Source organism: Pinus tabuliformis, chromosome 8, assembly GCF_031772625.1.
Source record: "Pinus tabuliformis cultivar Carrire ecotype Pingquan chromosome 8, CPIR1, whole genome shotgun sequence".
NCBI lineage: Eukaryota > Viridiplantae > Streptophyta > Pinopsida > Pinales > Pinaceae > Pinus > Pinus tabuliformis.
Genome location: NC_142294.1, coordinates 1,569,178,594 through 1,569,197,916, shown reverse-complemented (window position 1 = coordinate 1,569,197,916; position 19,323 = coordinate 1,569,178,594).

The window sequence follows — 19,323 nt, the reverse complement described above, 5'->3', positions numbered from 1 at the left end:
TTAAACTTCATGATGTCTTCAACCATAAAATCTCCACTTGTGCATTCTATTGGATGTCTTTTAGCATCTTTTGGATTGTGCAAACATGTGTACGATTTTCTGGTGTTAACAGTTTCCCCCTAATGTATGAGGTTAGGAGAAAATGTATAGCCGAAATACATCACATTCTCTATTCTAACAGAGAATTCGATCAAATTTTTTGAAAGAGAGGATCACTTGTTATGGAGATGAGTAGGGAAGCCCCTTGGCCGAATATAAAGGATAACCAAGCTCTAAAGAAAACCTAAAGAGTAAAAAAGTGTCTATACGAGGTAAGCATGTCCCATGCTCGTTATGATGACTACTGACAAATTATTACACTCAGACAAGAAATGGTTCTGTCAAGTCAACATTATGGTGGTTGACGTGATGATGGTTGTTGATGATAATTCTTGACACCCTCAAGGGAATTTATTCGACAAATAGACTGAAATTGGTTCCCCCATGCATAATAAAGGTGAAGCACAACTAAAGAAGGTGTTGAGTTATGCATGGGTCTTTGACTTTGGGTACCTCCCCCGTATCATGAGGTAAAACACTGTTGAATGAGGTGCTTTGTGATGCGGGGGTCTTTGACTAAATGAAAGAGTTGCAACGGTCATTAAGTACGGTACCACCTTGGCATGAAAAAATTTGTTGGTGTCAAATGTCAAGGGAACCAATGACATCAATGGGAAATAGTGATTGACATTGTGCCACTCAAGGATATCCTTTCAAGGGGGAAGTGTCCAAGGTACTGCCTCGATCCTGGAATATGAGTGTTGAAGTCGAAAAGAAAGAAGTGCCAACTGCCAGACATGCTAAGTCAAGGAATCAATACAAGGTGTAAATAGAGTGTAATAGTGTGGGTTGAACAAGGCATGATAATGAGAGTTGACAATATGAATGGATATAGACAACTGGCCTGAGGTTAGAGCTATTTTGCAAATGGCGGTAGTCAAAACAATTTTGTTGATAGGGATGGCCCTGGAGTCAGTAGGATTTCTAGGGTGGGTGTAAGTATGTTCTGACTGGCGTGAAAATGGTAAATGACTGTGGGTGATGTGTGAGCTCCGACCAAGGGTGACTAGAAACTATCGCTAGGTAAAAGACATGAAAATATGGGTGGGAAGATTTTTCCTAAAAAATATTTGTACACTTGCCAAAATAATATGAAGGTGATTTGGATGTACAAACACAGAGACAAGTGCCCCATGAGAATGGTGATCTATAAGGAGGTGTGGTATTTTTGTTAAGGGCGAAGGTCCCATTGGTTGGTTTCTGTGTTGGGTTGGTGAGGCGAGTGAAGTGACACAAATGGTCTATGTAATATGGGTGAATGATAGGCCAAATGTAGAATGTGGTGATAGGACAAATGTAGGACGTGGTGGTGCGTCCATCTTGATCTTTCGTAACATGTAAGGTGTGGCCCTGGAATGGGGCTGGTGATCAACGAGTAACAAAGAAAGAGGTTGATCTTCAAGGCATGCAATCTGAAGTGGTTCCAGGGCCTACATATATGGTCATGGATATCCATAGTATGCGAGGGTCTATATCACGAGGTGATCCATGAATGGGGAGGCTCTATCGACTGGTGTGGACATTTACCATATGCAAGGGGAGGTGATGGTAAACGTGGTCGAGATGATGGACCCTATGGTGCATTCAAGATAAATGATGTCAGGATATGCAAAGCTTTGTGGGAAGCCTATCATGATGAGTGATGAATGATACTTGCTCTGTTATTGGCCACCAGGGCATTGATCCTAGCAGGAAGTTTATTGATGTGCTTGAAATTTGAAAGCTAATACCCCAAGTGAAAACATTATTTTTTGATCATATAAATAATTTGAAAGCAATTGATCTAAATGAACTAAAAAACAAGAGAAGGTGCACCTGAAGTGGTACTCTGAGTATGCAATGGGTCCAAAATATGAGTTTTGGGTTAAAATGGAATGAAGGGTGCCATGACGAGGATGATGTGGTTTTGATCCTTATGTCTCTGACGATTTTGAAAATGAAGGCCTTGGGCTCCTGAATGAGCTTGAGAAGATGTTGAAAATGATGATATATAAGGCAACATAAGCATAATGCCAATTCCTTTGCACTTTCTATTTTGGGAGTCCATAGTTGATCCAAGAGTTGTTCCTTGCTTTTGCGGCCAGCCGATGTACTAGGGTAGCACGCAGGGACAATCAGGTTAGAAAATTGAACCTTAACTTTGTCAATTTTGTAGACTAGGTTAGGTAGTTCATGTAGTGGTGCCATGTACGACCTTTTTTAGTTTCAATGAACCTAGAACGTGTGGGCGACTAGATGACAATCGCATGGTCTCCACATGTTCCCCAGGGATTCACACGGAGACTCTGCATCGAAGGGCCTTGTTACACAATATTTTTTCACACCTCCTGTTCACTTCTTGTTCCATATTTCGAAGTGTCAAAACATCGACAATTGTGCAACATATCCATCAGATATACAAACAAAACCTCCTTGAAGAATCAAAGGAAAACTTCCCTGAATCCATTCTGAAGAAGGTTAACTAAAAACCTAAATTTTAGCATCAACGTGTTTTGCTACACTGCCTATCCATGCTAATGGCAAGTTTCACAATCTTACACTAGCGCTGCTAGTATGGGTTTTGATATAAAAACCCACGCTAAACCTCTTCTAGTAGGTTTTCCCAAACTAGAGGTGAAGCTTCGTGCACTAGAACCTTCAAGAACAACGAGAAGGATATTGGTTTTTGTTGATATATGGTCGAGATCTCCCATTTGGACCTCTTGATCTTATCATCATGAGCTTTCCCCTTGAGATGTGGACCTTCCTCCCTCTTTTGTGGATCCCTAACTCCTTCTCCCTTCCTATAAAATCACTCCCTCCCATCCCCAAATGATTGGTCATTGATTGTTGCATCCCTATGCTGAGATTATGCTTACATGCTACCCATCCTAGCTTGGAGAAGGAGTGCTTGAAGGGTCTTTGCTTGGACTTGGACATCCACCAAAAGGAGGTCTCCAATATCAAGGCATAAGTTATATGCTTCCCTTGTTAGCTTATTAATATATACATCTGATTTTCACTTTCCATAATTGTGTAAATGTTTATGCTTTTAGCTTAATACTCCTTGATCTATTAAGTATTTTATGCTTGATGTATGCCATACATGATCTTGTATCTTGCATAACTCTTTGATCTTCCTTACAAGTACTCGAATGTGAAGAACGAGTAAGGAGTGATACCTGGAGCGAAAGAAGAAAGTCATCTCTAAAAGGACTGAGCGATTAGCATCAGAGCTAGGTAGCCCACTCTCTCTCTGCATTTGTTAAACATAAGCTAGGAAACTGTAAGTTAGTTAGTTTAGTTTATTGCTAGACCCATTCATTGGGCTAGAGGGATCGCCTCTATCCATAGAGAGGATTTAACTTCACAACAAATTGATGACTCCACTAAGGAAGCTATATCCTCTTCATCCTCTTTTCTCAACTGATCTCTTGATCAATTTGACTGACCATCGAATTCTCAATTAGTTTGAGTCTGTATAGATCTGCACACTCACTGATTGCTACCTTAGAGTGCTAAGTCTGGAAGTATTTGTGGATTTTTATTTTTTATTTTTTGCCTTATTCATCACCAAACACGCTTTTTGCTCTAACAGTTTCGCTTCCAGTGTGCTTTCTCTTAAAACAGTCGCATTGATCCCCTGTTCAACATCAGTTTGGCCATAACAGCTGCGACGATCTCTGAGATTGGAAAAAAAACCTAGGTTTTCTCTATCAAACTCTAGCGTGTCTAAGCACCCGAGGTCTTATCTTGTCCTATATGATTGGATTTATTGATGTTTTGATTGATTACTTGATTTCATTAGAAAATTATTACCTTTTTTAACTTTCAAGTGTTTGAGTGCAATTGGATTGATTTTAGAGTTTATAGGTCATTTGATTGTCACTTGCCACTTGTGAGTGTCACTTAGTCTGTGGTTTGCTGATTGATTAGGTCTGATTATCTAGTAAAATCATTCAAAATATTGGTTTGCATTAATTTCGGTTTGTCTTTTGTGAAGTTGCTTTTCAATTGTATTAGGTCATCTTGCATTTTAAATTCATCTTTGTTATTCGTCAAGCATAGATTACATTGCTTGGTTTACAAACTAAAAAGAGTGTGTTTTCTTATTTGTTCAAAAGAGAAAGTGAAAGACATTTTCATTGAGTGCTTTTGGATTCAATTTGGTGTTGCTTTGATTGGTGCATCATTTGAATTAGGAGCATTTTGAATCAAAATATTCATTTTTTGCTTTATTTGAATCTTAATTGCATTAGAGCATTTGAAAATCAAAGAGAACATCATCTAGCTAAAGTGCATCTTAGTAAAGTAAAAGCCATTTTTCTTTCAATAGATTGCATGTTAGATAGTGAAAGTGAAGTTTAGTTTTGCTTTTGCGTATTGCATTTGGAAAAGAAAAGCTAGTGAAGGCATATTGTTTGATGCATTAATTGATTGAATTCTCTTCCCTTGCTAATATAACAATCATTGAAGTGAAAAGTTTCCTTTTCTCATATAGTTTCATTTTAGGATTCAGGGGACATCATTTGAGCCCAAAGTTGAAACATAATTCAAGAACAACATTAAAATTTATTGAATTAACCTTAGGAGCATTTGGAACTTAACACAAACATTTAGAGGTCTAACGTAGAGACATGTTCCGACATTTATAAACCTAGCAACTGTCGTCAACTGCCTGCATTGTATCCCGGGGGTGAAATCTCATTCCAATACAACAATATATCGAAGGTTCTCTAGTACTCTTGGGCATATAAAAGGCACTCTAGTATGGCAAGTATATAAGAACACTCTCACCGAACAGTTATGCATTAGACAACGCTAACACAGACTTGTGCTCCATGTACCGTCGAGTATAAATTGGGAGACCCCACTAGATTCTTATCCTTTAGCCACAAGTAACCAGGTCATCCACCTTGTAAATGTGATACATCGAACACAACATTCGTGGATATAAGATGTCGTATGTTAAGTCCTTGGTTTTCGGCTAAGGTGTATATAACAATTCATGAATACTTGTTAAACCCTTTTGACTTGTACACCCTTTTTGATTTATTTCTTGTTTTTAAGTTCTAAAATTTAACTGACCACGATAACATGACTTACCTATGCAGTTATCCTTGCCCGATTAATAGTAAATTTTATTTGTAGGCTCAAATCAACCACCCCTTATTGTGTTTGAGAAAATGTCATCGTGGTTGAACCACCGGGTTTACCTTACATATACCCTTCATCCTCTGACACTGAAGGGTCATCATGAGGAGTCCGTCCTAAAATTTCATAGTCATTTGAAGACTAAGCTCTTGAACTTGGAATTCTCCCGAGTATTCAACCCCTTTTTTCTTGTCCTCCACGTCAAGATTCATCATCTCAGGTATATCACCCATAAACTCTTGAGAGTTTGCAAAGGTTTGTATTGCTCCCTATCAATCTGATTTTTGATCCATTGGTCATATCTCCTCAATGACCGTATAGTCCACACGATAATCCTGGTGTGCCTTTGGAGTTATCTCCACCATCATCTCAGATTATCCCTTGCCAATTGTTTCCACCCATGGCATCAAAAGGTGAGTTTCCAACCTCTCCTCGAGGTCCTCTAGAAGTCTCAACCACTCACACTCCTGGTGTTGGCGATGATTTCGAATATAACTTTCCACCTGAAGGCTTTCTGTATGTGCGAAGTGTACCACCTCCACCACCGTCTGAAAGTAGTGAACCTTTGTTTCCACTTGTTTATACCTCTTTGTCTCAATTGGTTTCAGGTACTCCAAGTGTGTTTCCACTTTATCACAATCCCATTTGGTCGTCAGGCACCATGCCTACTTCTGGTCCATTTGTTTCAAGCGCGCCCTCTCAAATTAATATACCGACTGTAGTTTCTTCAGTTCTTGTATAACCAATAGTTACGGTTGGGACAGTTAATGTCCCTATAGGTTCCTCAGGTCCTCCATTAAGTGGACAATATGTGCCACCACCTATCCCACAACATGGGGGAAACAACCACATCCTCCATATGTAAGTCTTGTTTCGATTGGAACTTATGTGAGTGGATCTGAAGCTCATGCTACTGTAGTTAGTCAAATTGTTGGCAGTGTGCCTTATCCTAGCGGATCATCTATTCCATCTGGATCAGGCCAAATATTGTATCAACAAGCTCTTTTAGCCCAGATACCCTACCAACAATCGTACCCTTTGTTTGGCTCACAACAGCCTCAAAATCCACCTTTTACTCAACAGGCATGCCCCCAAACGCAGCCTGGTTCAAATCCCCTCATTTGGGGCCTGTGGTCAATTTCAAGCTTGAACATATTAGTACCAACCTAGAACTCAACAAATTCCACAAGGAACTTTCCAACAACATCAACCTTATGTACAACAAGGACATTATGTGCAACAAGGGCTTTATAAACAACCATTGCAGCAGCAAGGAAAACTCTGCAGTAGCAAAACCAACCCTTGTATCAATAAGGTCAACCCTGCAGTAGCAAAACCAACCCTTGTATCAATAAGGTCAACCCTGCAGTAGCAAAACCAACCCTTGTATCAATAAGGTCAACCCTCGCAGCAGCAGGGTCAACAATTTTACCACCAAGGTCAAAAATTACAACAACAACCTTATAATCCATACTCTTCGCAAGCTGTTTATCCACCTTATGGTTCTCAATGACCCGTGATGGGTCAATATCAACCTTACCTTGGTCAAAACCCATATTTTTGGGGGAAAAATCCACCTTTGTATGACTAGAATACCTCTCAGTGGGGGAAATATCAAGCTCCCTATGGTCAAAATCCGACGCTTTGGGGTAGAACCCATACCAACAAGGTTGTAATCCACAAGTTGGGCCTTATCAAAGGCCTCCCATGCCTTTCAATCCACAATTTCCATTTCTAGCAATGTTGGAACTACTATATGTGTCAAGGCTCACAAATGACCCAATAATCCATTCGTCGTATTGACCTCCGGTTTCCACTAAGATTCTTGGAAATTCTCTGAAATTCGAAGGAAAGTTTGGAGAAGACCCCTAGGCCCATGTTATGACTTATCATTTGTGGTGTTCATCCAATTCCTAGGTTGAGGACTTTGTTCATCTACATCTCTTCCAACGAACCCTGACGGGTGCTGTCGCGAAATGGTACATCGAGTTACCTCGAGGTACCTATCAAGGCTTCAAATCTTTGGCAATGGCCTCCCTTACTCACTTCTAGTTACCAGTTCGATATGAAACTGGTACCCGTATTCTTATATCTTTGAAACAAAATACTGCTACTCACATCTCTCATCATATCCATGAGTGGAGACGTTGGCGTCGCCTTATCAAGTTTGATATACCCGATGAGATGTTAACTGAATGGTTTACCAAATAATTCATCAATAAAATTGCCAAGGACATATCTATGGGTGGTTGTATGACCGAAGATCAAACCATTGCCCTTGCCCAATATTTATATTTGTTATATTCCTAATCTAGCATGTTATATGATCTCTTGCCTGATGCTTCGAGACCATCTACAAATCCAACATCTTCTAAACCTCTAGACGTACCACCTATCACTGGTATTATTTGGTCAGTGAAACAAACTTCCAGTAAAGCTTCTTTGAAGCAGAAATCAGTTTCAACTATTGCATCCAATCCTCCTTTGAATCCCTCTCTAAATCTTGGTAAAACCTCTGAGGTTAATGCCGTTCAGTCTACCGCGGAAAACAAAGCCTCAAAATGTTAGGATATTCTGACACATAGGAAATAATTAAGTACAACTTGGTCTAGTGTATAGTTAGATAAAGTGTGTTTCTTTAGTATGTACTTTTTATAACTTATAATGCAACGGTCACGATATGTTCTAGACATTAAGTGATCCGACGGTTCATTCTCTCCTCGATATTACCGACACTTGATCCGTGGCTTAACACCTGATTGGTCCATAATCTCTATTTAAATAACATGGAGGGTCATTTGTTATGTGATCATTCATGAGAGAAGCTTATGTAACTTTTCTTTCTTTTACATTAATAAATTGCCTGAAGTAGCCGCGTTGGCTCAAGCCGTGGACTGTTTCCCTCTTTGAGGGTTTTAACCACGTCAAGAATATTAGTGTACTGATCTATGATTTTTTTGTGAGCGGTGTCCTTTGGTATTTTATCTAAGGAACTTACCTTGTAAATTCCTACATGGTATCAGAGCCATTCGAGGGTCGCATCCGTTGGTGATCCAAATTCGAAGTCGGTACAATTGCATCTGACTATTGTTTCCTAGATCTGCTATTTCTGACCTCTTTCAGGCTGAGAGCACTACTCTATTGTGTTAAGAGCATCTGTTCCAATGAGAAACCCCTTTCGTTTCATGCGAAAAGGTTTCTTGTAGCCCTAGTTATGCCATTTTTAAGATCTGGAGGTATACAACCTTTATTTGTAGTTATAGTTATTTATCTTTCTTTTTTTTAAGTCCTCTATAATTTTTATTATTATTACCGGATATGTACCTTTGATTTCTACGTATGCTCTTTTCCACGTGACTTTGTGCGATCTGGGTAAATGAGAAACAGAAAGAAAGCATTTTTCTCATGCGTATGCTCTTTTCCATTGTTTGTTTGGTTTGCGTGGTTGTTTTTGTTTTGTAGGCAAAAATGGGGTTTTCAAATAAGCACACACTTCGAAGCTCCAGTGAGCAAAAAAAAAGAAACCCCTCCTCCTTCCTTTCAAAAAATTACTAGCCTTTTAAACTAGCTCTTATTCTAAAGTTATTTGATGAGAATAAAAGTTTTGGGTTCAAGTATTTCTTTTTGTTGAATTATTTTTTCAAAAAACACATGTAACTTATGTCTTAAAGTTACTTTATGTAAAAGTGTTCTCACCTATTATAAAAAGTGAGTCACTTATAATTTTAAAGTCACTTTATCTTTTATTTAAGTTACACTTTAATGGATAGTTCATAAATTACTATTGCAAATTTTTGTTGAGTTAATTTTTCAAAAATCACATGTAACTTATGTTTTAAAGTTACTTTATGTAAAAATATTCTCACCCATTATAAAAAGTGAGCGGATAGTTCAAAAAATACCATTGTAAAAGTGACATTCACTTATTTAAAAAATTGAGTCACATAAAGTAATTTTTTTAAAAGTGAGCTAATTAAATTAAGTTTGGAAGGGGGAGGGGGTGTGCGGTTAATTTTTTTAAAATATAATATCGTTATTCACTTCCCAACGTTCACGTGGTTCATCGATATCTTCAACAATTTTTTTCAAAAAACCATAACTTCTTCATTCAGAAGTCGTTTTTAGAGCCCTTTTTTTAATATGTTTAATTTTTCGAGATCTTTCCATTGGAACACTTAGTTTCAACATATACAACTTCAATTTCTTTTAAAATGGAATGTCCATGCCTGGTTATTCTTGACAGCACCAACTACTTCCAATGGCTATCCTACATGGTGGATTTACTTAGAAGTAAAGGTATTTATAGAATAACCTGAGGCCAAGATTCTAAACCTCAAGATGAAGATAAGCAAGCCAAATGAGAAAATAAGCAAGATCAAGCACGTGGGTTTATAGAGATGTCTATTTATCCAGACCTTAGATTCCATATCGCAGAAATTGATACCCTCGAAGAAGCAATGAAAAATATCAATAAAGTTTTTGGAATTAAAAATAAAATTAGAGCCCATCAACTCGAAAATGAGTTGCTTCCATTGGACCCTAATAATTTTTCTTTTATTGATGATTTTTTGTCCAAGTTCAAGAGCATTTAACTTCTCTTGGAAGGTGTTAAGGTTAAGAAAGAAGATGGTAACCTTATCCATTCCATTCTTACTAAGTTAGGGCCAACTTACTCTGTGTTTGTTTCCACCTTCCATTCTACTAGAGAAGCCTTTATTTCTCAAGGACAAGACTACAAGTCCCCCTCTTTTGATGTGTTTTGTGATTATTTAATAAGATAACAAGAAAAACTCTTATATCTTGGTTTTCTTAATATTAGAAACTCTTATAAGAAAGCCTTAGTAGCCCAGCAGCAATCAAGTTCAAAGAATCCTAAGAAGCAGCATCCTAAAAAGAATGATCCTAAACCAAACAACGGTGCTAAGCCATTTCAGTCTCAAAATGAAAAATCAACTCAACAAAATGGTAAGGCAACTAAAAACAAAGGGAAGGAGACTGATAGACATTGCAACTTTTGTAATCATGATGGCCACTTAGAATCCAAATGCTTTAAGAAGATGGAAGCCTTAGAAGCAATAATGAAGAAATGTAACATATATTTGGAGCACTCTTCAACTTCAACTTCATCTTTAAGAATAACACTTTCTGCATGTGGTTGTCAAGCATCTTGGTCTGGTTATGCACTAAATGTATCTTCTTCCTCTCATTCTCATGAGTGGCTCACTGATTCTAGAGCTTATTACCACATGGAAAAAACAAAGCCATATTTTCTTCTTTAAATGATTGTAACACCAAAAATATATATCTTGGTGATGATAGATCTCTTAGTGTTGTAGGGACTGGATCTATTCATCTAGACAATGGTCAATTTAATGATGTATTATGTGTTCCTACCTTATCCTGCAACCTTCTAACTGTATATCAGATAACTCATTCAAGTGACGGTAAAACCATTGAATTTTCACCTCATGATGTTGTAATTAAGGACCTAAGAGATCATAGACAGGTTTTAGGTACTGGCATTGCTGATGATTCTACAAGGTTGTATAAGTTTAACAAATTTGCGTCATCAACCCTTTCCTCAGTATTTGTTGCTCATAATGATGAAGTGAGCAAACTTTGGCGTGAGCGATTTGGTCACTTAACCTATCGCTCCCTTCAAAACCTATGTAAATAAAATATTGTGATAGGTTCCCTATGGTATCTTGCAGAGATGGTGTTTGTTCTAGATGTGTACTCGAAAAACATCATCGGGATAATTTTGAAAAACGTGCCTCTTGGCACGCCTCAGCCCCTTTACAAATCGTGCATAGTGATTTATGTGGTCCACTTCCAATTGTTTCATTCTCTGGCTACAAGTATTTCTTAACTTTAATTGATGATTTCTCCAAATGCACTTGGGTATACTTCTTAAAACTCAAGAGTGAAGTCTTTAACATGTTCTTAGCCTTTAAGACTTTTATTGAGAAATAATCTGGACATTAAATTCTTAAGCTAATATATGATAATGACGGAGAATATGTTAAAAAAAATTCATCAAAATTTTCACTGAGCATGGAATTCAATTGCAACATATTGTTCCATATACTCCAAAGCAAAATGATGTAGCTAAAAGGAAGAATCACACCTTAAAGGAAATGACTAATTGTATGCTTCAATCTAAAGGACTTAATCTTAATTTTTGGGCAAAAGCAATTAACTGTGCAAATTACATAGTAAATCGCACTCCTACTAAGGTTTTAAAGAATATCACTCCAGAAGAAGCATGGAGCTCAATTAAACCAAATGTAAGTCACTTTCGTGTTTTTGGAAGTAAAGCATGGGCCCATATTCCAGATGAGAAACATAAAGCCTTAGAACCTAAGAGTGAAAAATGTATTTTTGTTGGATATTCTGAAGATGTCAAAGAATTCTTTAACCTAAATAAAAAAATGTTATCATTAGAAGAGATGTAAAGTTTGCTAAAAATATATTGGCCTACGAGCCTAGTTCGGAAGATGTGCCACCTCTCTCTATCCCTTCTACTTCTGAAAATATTCCTTCTTTAGATAATGACAATCCTCCCCAACCTTCTCGGGATCCTCCTTTAGCTCCTTAGCTTCCAAAATGGGTCTACGCTACTCGGGATGAAACAAGTGCTCTTGTAGGTGATCCTACTGATCATCGTCGTACACGTTCTCAGTTCGATAGAGCCTCTTCTTTACTGGCTCAAGCTTCAACGAATTATGATCTCGACACCTTTGTAGAAGATTCAAGCCATCCATATTGGGATGCAACTATGAATGAATAATAACGTTTATTATTGGCAAATGATACATGAGACCTTGTTCCTCTTCCAGAGGGACGAAAACTTGTTAGATGGAAATGGGTTTTACATAACCAAGTTTGGACCAGATGGAAAAGTTGATAAACATAAAGCTCGTCTTGTTGATAAGGGTTTTTCACAAGTTGAAGGCATTGACTATATTGAAACCTTCTCCCATGTTGCTAAAATAAACTCTATCCGCCTCGTTCTTTCCCTTACTACCTCTTTCAAATGAGAAGTCCATCAGATGGATGTTAAATCCACCTTATTGCATGGGGACTTGCACGAAGAAATTTATATGGAACAACCTCCTAGCTTTATACAAATAGATTGCAACCTTGTATGCCAACTTAAGAAATCCCGTTATGGTCTCAAGCAAGCCCCTCGGGCTTGGTATGCCAAAATGGATAACTTTCTTATAGATACTGACTTTTTTAGGTGTCATTTTGACAATACTGTCTACACCAAGAAATTGGGTAAGTCTCTTATCATTCTTGTTCTTTATGTTGATGATCTTATCCTTATTGGTAGTGATCCCAACCTTATAAACCATGTGAAGTCCAACCTTAAAAAGCAGTTTGAAATGACAGACTTAGGACACTTGCATTATTTTCTTGGTCTTCAAGTCTTGCAATCCAAAGAAGGTATTTCCCTTTCCCAGTCCAAGTATGTCTGTGATCTTCTATACCACTTTCACATGGAAGAATGTAAGCCATCCCCTTCTCCCTTTTAGTCTAAAGCCAAACTTTCGGTCACTTGTACTTCCCCTGAAGTTGATGCAACCTTATACCATTAACTTCTTGTAAAACTTTTGTATTTGGCCCATATGCATCCTGACCTTTCCTTTGTTGTTGACCTTGTTGCTCGGTTTATGCAAAACCCACATGAAAGTAATTGGAAAGAAACTAAAAGAATACTTTGTTATGTTTGAGGTATAATTCAGTTTGGGATTCATTACAATGCAAAAGCATCTCCTCTATTGGTTGGTTTCACTGATTCTGATTTGGCTAGTGGCCCCGATGATCAGAAGTCTACTATAGGTTATGTCTTCACTCTTGGTTCTTGACCTATTACATGGGCTTGCAAGAAACACTGTTCCATTTCTCTTTATTCAGCAGAAGCAAAGTATCGTGGCGTCGTTGAAGCTATTAAGGAAGCCCTGTAGCTTCATCAGATCCTGTCAAAGTTTTGTTTTCAACAACAACATTCGACTACACTTTGGTGTGATAATTAAAGTGCCATTCAACTACGCAAAGATCCAATCCAACATAAACAAAACAAACACATTGAATTTCACATGCACTTCATCAGAAAGCTTATTCATGAAAACGTTCTTGAAGTGAAATATTGTTCAACCGATGATCAAGTTGTAGACATCTTTACAAAGGCTCTCACAGAGGCGAAGTTTACTAAACTTCGATTTATGGTTGGAGTTCAGGAAGTTGTCACTGAGGGGGGATAGGTTATAATGCCTCCTTCCTTCTCCTATTGTGTCATCTTTGTACATCCTTCGATCCTATCCCAAGTTGTTCTTAATGGGGGATGTTATGATATTCTGACACACAAGAGATTTTTTTGTAAAACTTGGTCTAGTGTATAGTTAGGTAAAGTGCATTTCTTTAGTATGTAATTTTGTAACTTACAATCTAACGATCATGATGTGTTCTAGACATGAAGTGATTCGACGGTTCATTCTCTCCTTGGTATTACTAACACTTGATCCATGGCTTAACACCCGATTGGTCCATGATCTCTATTTAAAGAGCATGGAGGGTCATTTGTTAGGTGACCGTTCATGAGAGAAGCTTATGTAAATTTTCTTTCTTTTACATTAAAAATTCCCTGAAGTGGTCGCTTTGGCTCAGGTCGTGGATTGTTTCCCTCTTTAAGGGTTTTAACCACGTCAAAAATACTGGTGTACTGATTTGTGATCGGTTTGTGAGCGGTGTCCTTTGGTATTATATCTAAGGAACTTACCTTGTAAATTCCTACACAAAAGGTAAAAAGAGGGGTAAAGGAAAAGCCAAATCTGATACCCCAAAATAGGATCCTATGAAATCGTCTACTGATGATGCATCTAAACGTAAGCCCAAATATCCTTGTCTCATTTGTGAGGAATATCACTGTACCAAGGATTGACCCCATCGTGATGAAGTTAGTCGCTTGTTAAAAGACACTCAAGGGACACCAGCTGTACTAAAAGAACATTTTCCATCACCCAATTGGTAGAACAACCACAATCTTCTACATCTTCGGGTTCTTAGGTTTATATGAGTGGAAAGATACCTATTTCTATTTCCACTCGGTCAAAAGACTATCCAAGCCCTCCCAAACATGTTGTGGAGAAAGAAGTTATTGATACACCTTCCACTTCTACTCCCCCAGTTCCAGTCCTCTTCATATTGAGAGACCTATTAATGATTCTGCTATTGGACAATCTCCTAAGGGTGTCCTTTGGAAATCATCTTACAATCCGAATGCGAGAGCTACCCAACATTACAATATTGTCGAGGATTTAGCTCAAGCGCCTTCAATGATGTCTACCTTGGAAGTTCTCTAGAGTTTTTCATCACAACGGAAAGCATTACTATCCGCTATAGGAGGAATTGACCCTACTGATTCGAGTTTGATTACCTTTGACCTGGAAAATCATGTTCCATGTCTTTCACATCAACTTACTTTTTTAATCTAAGTCATTAGAAAAGGGAAGGCGATTCATCGGATTGTGATTGATGAGGGTGCTTCCACCTGCATCATGCATGTCTCATGCTGGAAAGCTATTGGCTTTCCGCCTCTCAACCATTCTCCTAACACCTTAGAAGACTTTGATGGCATAAGATCTCCTTCTTATGGTATTCTCACGAACTTTCCCATAACGTTGGAAGGAAAAACTGTTAACTTAGAAGTGGAAGTTGTTGATGCCAATTTAAATTATAACCTTCTACTTGGTCGAAGTTTGACTCATGCTATGTTTTGTGTGGTTTCTTCTTTGTTTTGTGTGCTCCGTTTTCCTCATGTAGGGAAAATAGCCATCGTTGATCAGTTAGCATTTTTCTCTTCTAGCTCTGCGAACGACAATGTGCCATACGTGGGAAATACTAACATCCCCTATGAGAGTGTTGGGGTGGATCTTTTTAAATACTTTGCTCTTATGGGAAAATTTTCCCTCCCATCTCCAAACATCGCTTCCATCAACATGATCTCCACTTCTTACGATCCTTTGATCGTTCCTCATCCCGATCAAGTTGATTCTTTTGGTGATTTCATGTCGCTTAGCCCAACAGAACAAGCCTATCAAGCTATTGTTTTGGCTTTAGCGGTCACTTCTGAAAGTCATGCTACTCTTAGTATGCATCTAGACGCGTATTCACAATCCCCTTGGCTTGGTTCTTGGGATTCTCCAGATCCCTTGAACGAGACATTTCCCACTAACGAGAGTATCACTGAGGTTATGTCTCTTGAATAAAATCCCTGGAATGATGCTCATCATCGTTCCTCGTTTCTCCCGAGTCTTGGAGAGATTTCATCATGTTTAGATACCTTTTTTTCCCATACACTGACCCATCCACTTCAAACGCCTATTTTGGTGTGCAAAGTTTTGTTTGAGGGAAACATGGGGAACATTACTGCTATGATGCCCATCAACATTTCTGTTAAACCAGGAATTGTTGAGAACATCCATGTCAGGGTTTCTTGTTCTCCAAATGAGATCAAGATTTACACTGCCCTCTTTAAGGAATTCCATGATGTCTTTGCCTGGTCATATGAAGAAATGTCTGGCATAGATCCGAGTGTAATTGTGCATGAAATTCCTACTTATCCAAACATGAAGCCTGTTCGTTAGCGACTTCGCCCAGTGAACTCTAGAAAGGAAGCCACTATAAATGGAGAGGTTGAAAAAATTCTAAAGGTTGATTTCATTTAACCTATTCCATTGATAGATTGGGTTTCGAACATTATCCTTGTGATTAAAAAATAAGGGACTATTCACGTTTGTGTTGATTACCGTGATATCAATCGGTCATGTTCGAAAGATAATTATTCCACTTCTTTTACAGACAAAATCATTGATGAATGTCAGAGTGAGATTTTTTCTTTTATGGACGGTTTTTTTGGCTAAAACCATATTAACATTCTTTCTGTCGATCAACATAAAACTACTTTTATCTGTCCACAGGGAACCTTTGCCTACAAAAAAACTCCCTTTTGGTCTGAAAAATGTTGGCGCTACCTTCCAACGAGCAATGTCTTATGATTTTCTTGACATCAAACACATTGTTCAACCATATTTTGACGAATTACCAGCACATTCTGCTAAGCGTCATGACCATCCTGACCACCTTGAGCGATTTTTCTTCACTGTAGACACTAAAATATTCATTTAAATCCGCATAAGTGTGTCTTCTGCATTGAATCTGGTCATCTCCTAGGGTTTGTGGTATCTAAGGAAGGCATCCAGATTGACCCCCTCAAAGTTGAGGCCATTGTGAATTTACCCCTCCATCATCTTTACACCATTTGCAGAGCTTGCAAGGGAAAGCTAATTTCCTTCGTCATTTTGTACCCAATTATGTTGAACTTTCCAAGGGATTTACTCATTTGCTGAAGAAGGGGATCCCATTTATTTGGGATGAAATCGCTCAAAAATATTTCGATGCATTAAAGAACACTCTCATTAGTGCCCCTTTACTGCATCCCTCCAATTATCACTGCTATTAGTTCTTGTACTTGGCCACAACCGATAGTACTATAGTTATGGTATTGGTGCAAGACGATGATGATGGAAACAAACACGTGATATACTACTTAAGCCGAAATATTATTGATACCGAGACTTGATGTGCTCATGACAACTGTTCGTGCTATTCAAAGCTTTCAACACTATATTCTCTTGTGGAAAACCACTATGATTTCTGACTGGAACCCCGTGACCTACATTATGACTTGTCGGTTTCTAGGGGGGAAATTTCTTAATGTGGATTGTTATCCTTTAGGAGTTTGATTTGGAGTTTACTACAACCAAATCAGATAAATCATTGGTTTTCACCAAGTTAATTTGTGACCTTCCTTCTGCAACCACATCTACGGCTTTTGATGAGCTCATTTATGATGAAACTCTCTTTCTCATCAGCACTCTTGATCCATGGTACGGGGATATTATTTTCTATCTCCAAACACAAACTTTTCAATTAGATTTGTCCAATTCCGAATTTCATCGTATTCAAAATTAGTCCCAACCCTATTGAATCATTGGCGATACTTTATACCGTGTTGGTGTCGATTCTATCCTTTGTAGGTGTTTGACACTTGAAGCAGTTGAGAGAGTCCTAAATGATTGCCACTCTGGGGCTTGTGGTGGTCACATGTCAGGGTATGCTACTGCTAAGAAAATCCTTCGTGCCGGTTATTTCTGGCCTTCGATATTTAAATATTGCATTTTAGCAGTCCAAAAATGTCACGCCTCCTAGATTTACAACCGTAAATAGTGCGCCCCACCCTCGACTCTACACCTAGTTGTTACTATTAACCCCTTTGTTAAATGGGGTATTGATTTCATGACATGTAATCCTTGTGCGGTCAGGGGGCATGGTCATATCATCATTACTATTGATTATTTCTCTAAGTGGGTCGAGGCGATGCCCACACATGATGATGATGGTAAAAATGCTACTCAATTTATTTTCAACCATGTCATAGCTCGATTTGGTGTCCCTTAAGCCATCTTTACTGATCATGGATATCATTTCCTAAATTGCATGATGGTAGAGCTCACTGCTATGTTGGGTTTGCGCCATGACAACTCAAACCCTTATTATCCACAGGCCAATGGTTAGGTTGAAGCAGTCAATAAAGTCTTGGTTACCATTCTTAAACAAACCATTGGGATGCATAAATAAAATTGGCATCTCATGCTATTTTAAGCTCTTTGGGCTTCCTGAACCACAATTAAGACTTCCATTGGATTCACACCCTTTCAGTTGGTGTATGGTCTAGACGCAACTCTTCCAATTAAGTGTGAAATTCCTTCACTGAAACTAGCTGTTGAATTACTCCTCAATACCTCACTTGAGGAGGAACGTTTACTTTACCTCGAAAGGCTTGATGAAACTCATCGTCTCGCAGCGTTAGTAATTGAAGCCCAAAAGAAATGAGTTAAGGCTCAATACGATAGAATTGTTTCTCCCCGTGTTTTTGTGGAGGGTGACTTGGCCTTGCTATATGATCAAGCCAATGATAAATTGGGGGCTAGTAAATTCGAACCAATGTGGCATGGGCTTTACATTTTCAAATGAGTTTTACAAAAAGGTGCCTATGAGCTAGTAGATTGTGAAGGAAATTCTTTGGCTAATCCCTGAAATGGGCTTTACTTAAAGAAGTATTATGCATGATTTTTCATGTAAATACTTATGTACATTAGTGTGCAATATGGTTTTGGTGTGTTAGTTTCATTTTGCAAATGTTTTCCCCTGCTTACCTCGTGCTCTAATGGTGAGTTAGTGAAGTTACAAGGTAGATGTTTAGGTCATACAACTAATAACATTGCCGAATATAGTGCGGTCATCGAGCTTTTATCAGAAGCTATCGCTCTTGGCATTAGAGTATTAATCGTAAAACTTGATTCACAACTCATTATACTATAGCTTAATGGAAAATATTCAATTAGAAACCCTCAAATTTTGAGAATGTATTTGCGAGTTTGTCTATCGGAATGAGATTTTGATTTTATTACTTATCATCACATTCTGAGACACATGAACACATTAACATATGCATTGGCTAACTACGTGTTAGATAGACATTTGAGAAACATGTAAATCATAAAGCATCACAAAATAGGCATGGTAAACAGAAAACACACACACACACACACATATATATAGAGAGAGAGAGTTTGAAAAAGAGTTTGCTCCATCAAAATGACAAAATTTGTGTTCTGAGACACATGGCTTTATAAGCCAACTACAGTGCAGAAAGTAAACAAGATTTGGCTATTCACCCACATGGTGCTCATGATAACACAAAATAACCCTAATGATTCGACCCAACAACCGACGTAGTCTGTCGGACACCCCTACAATGTGCCTATGGTAGCATAATGGCACCTCATCTATTGAGGCGTACTATGGAATGCCCCTGGTTAAAGCTTCTAGGTTACACTCTACCTTGATGATAGGGTCTTATCCCTCCTCATAAGGAGCCTCCTCAATCTGGCGTGCCACTTGTCTGGCTATTGGAGAAACCCTTGGAGGTCTATGTTACATAGTATTTTGTCACACCTCCTGCAC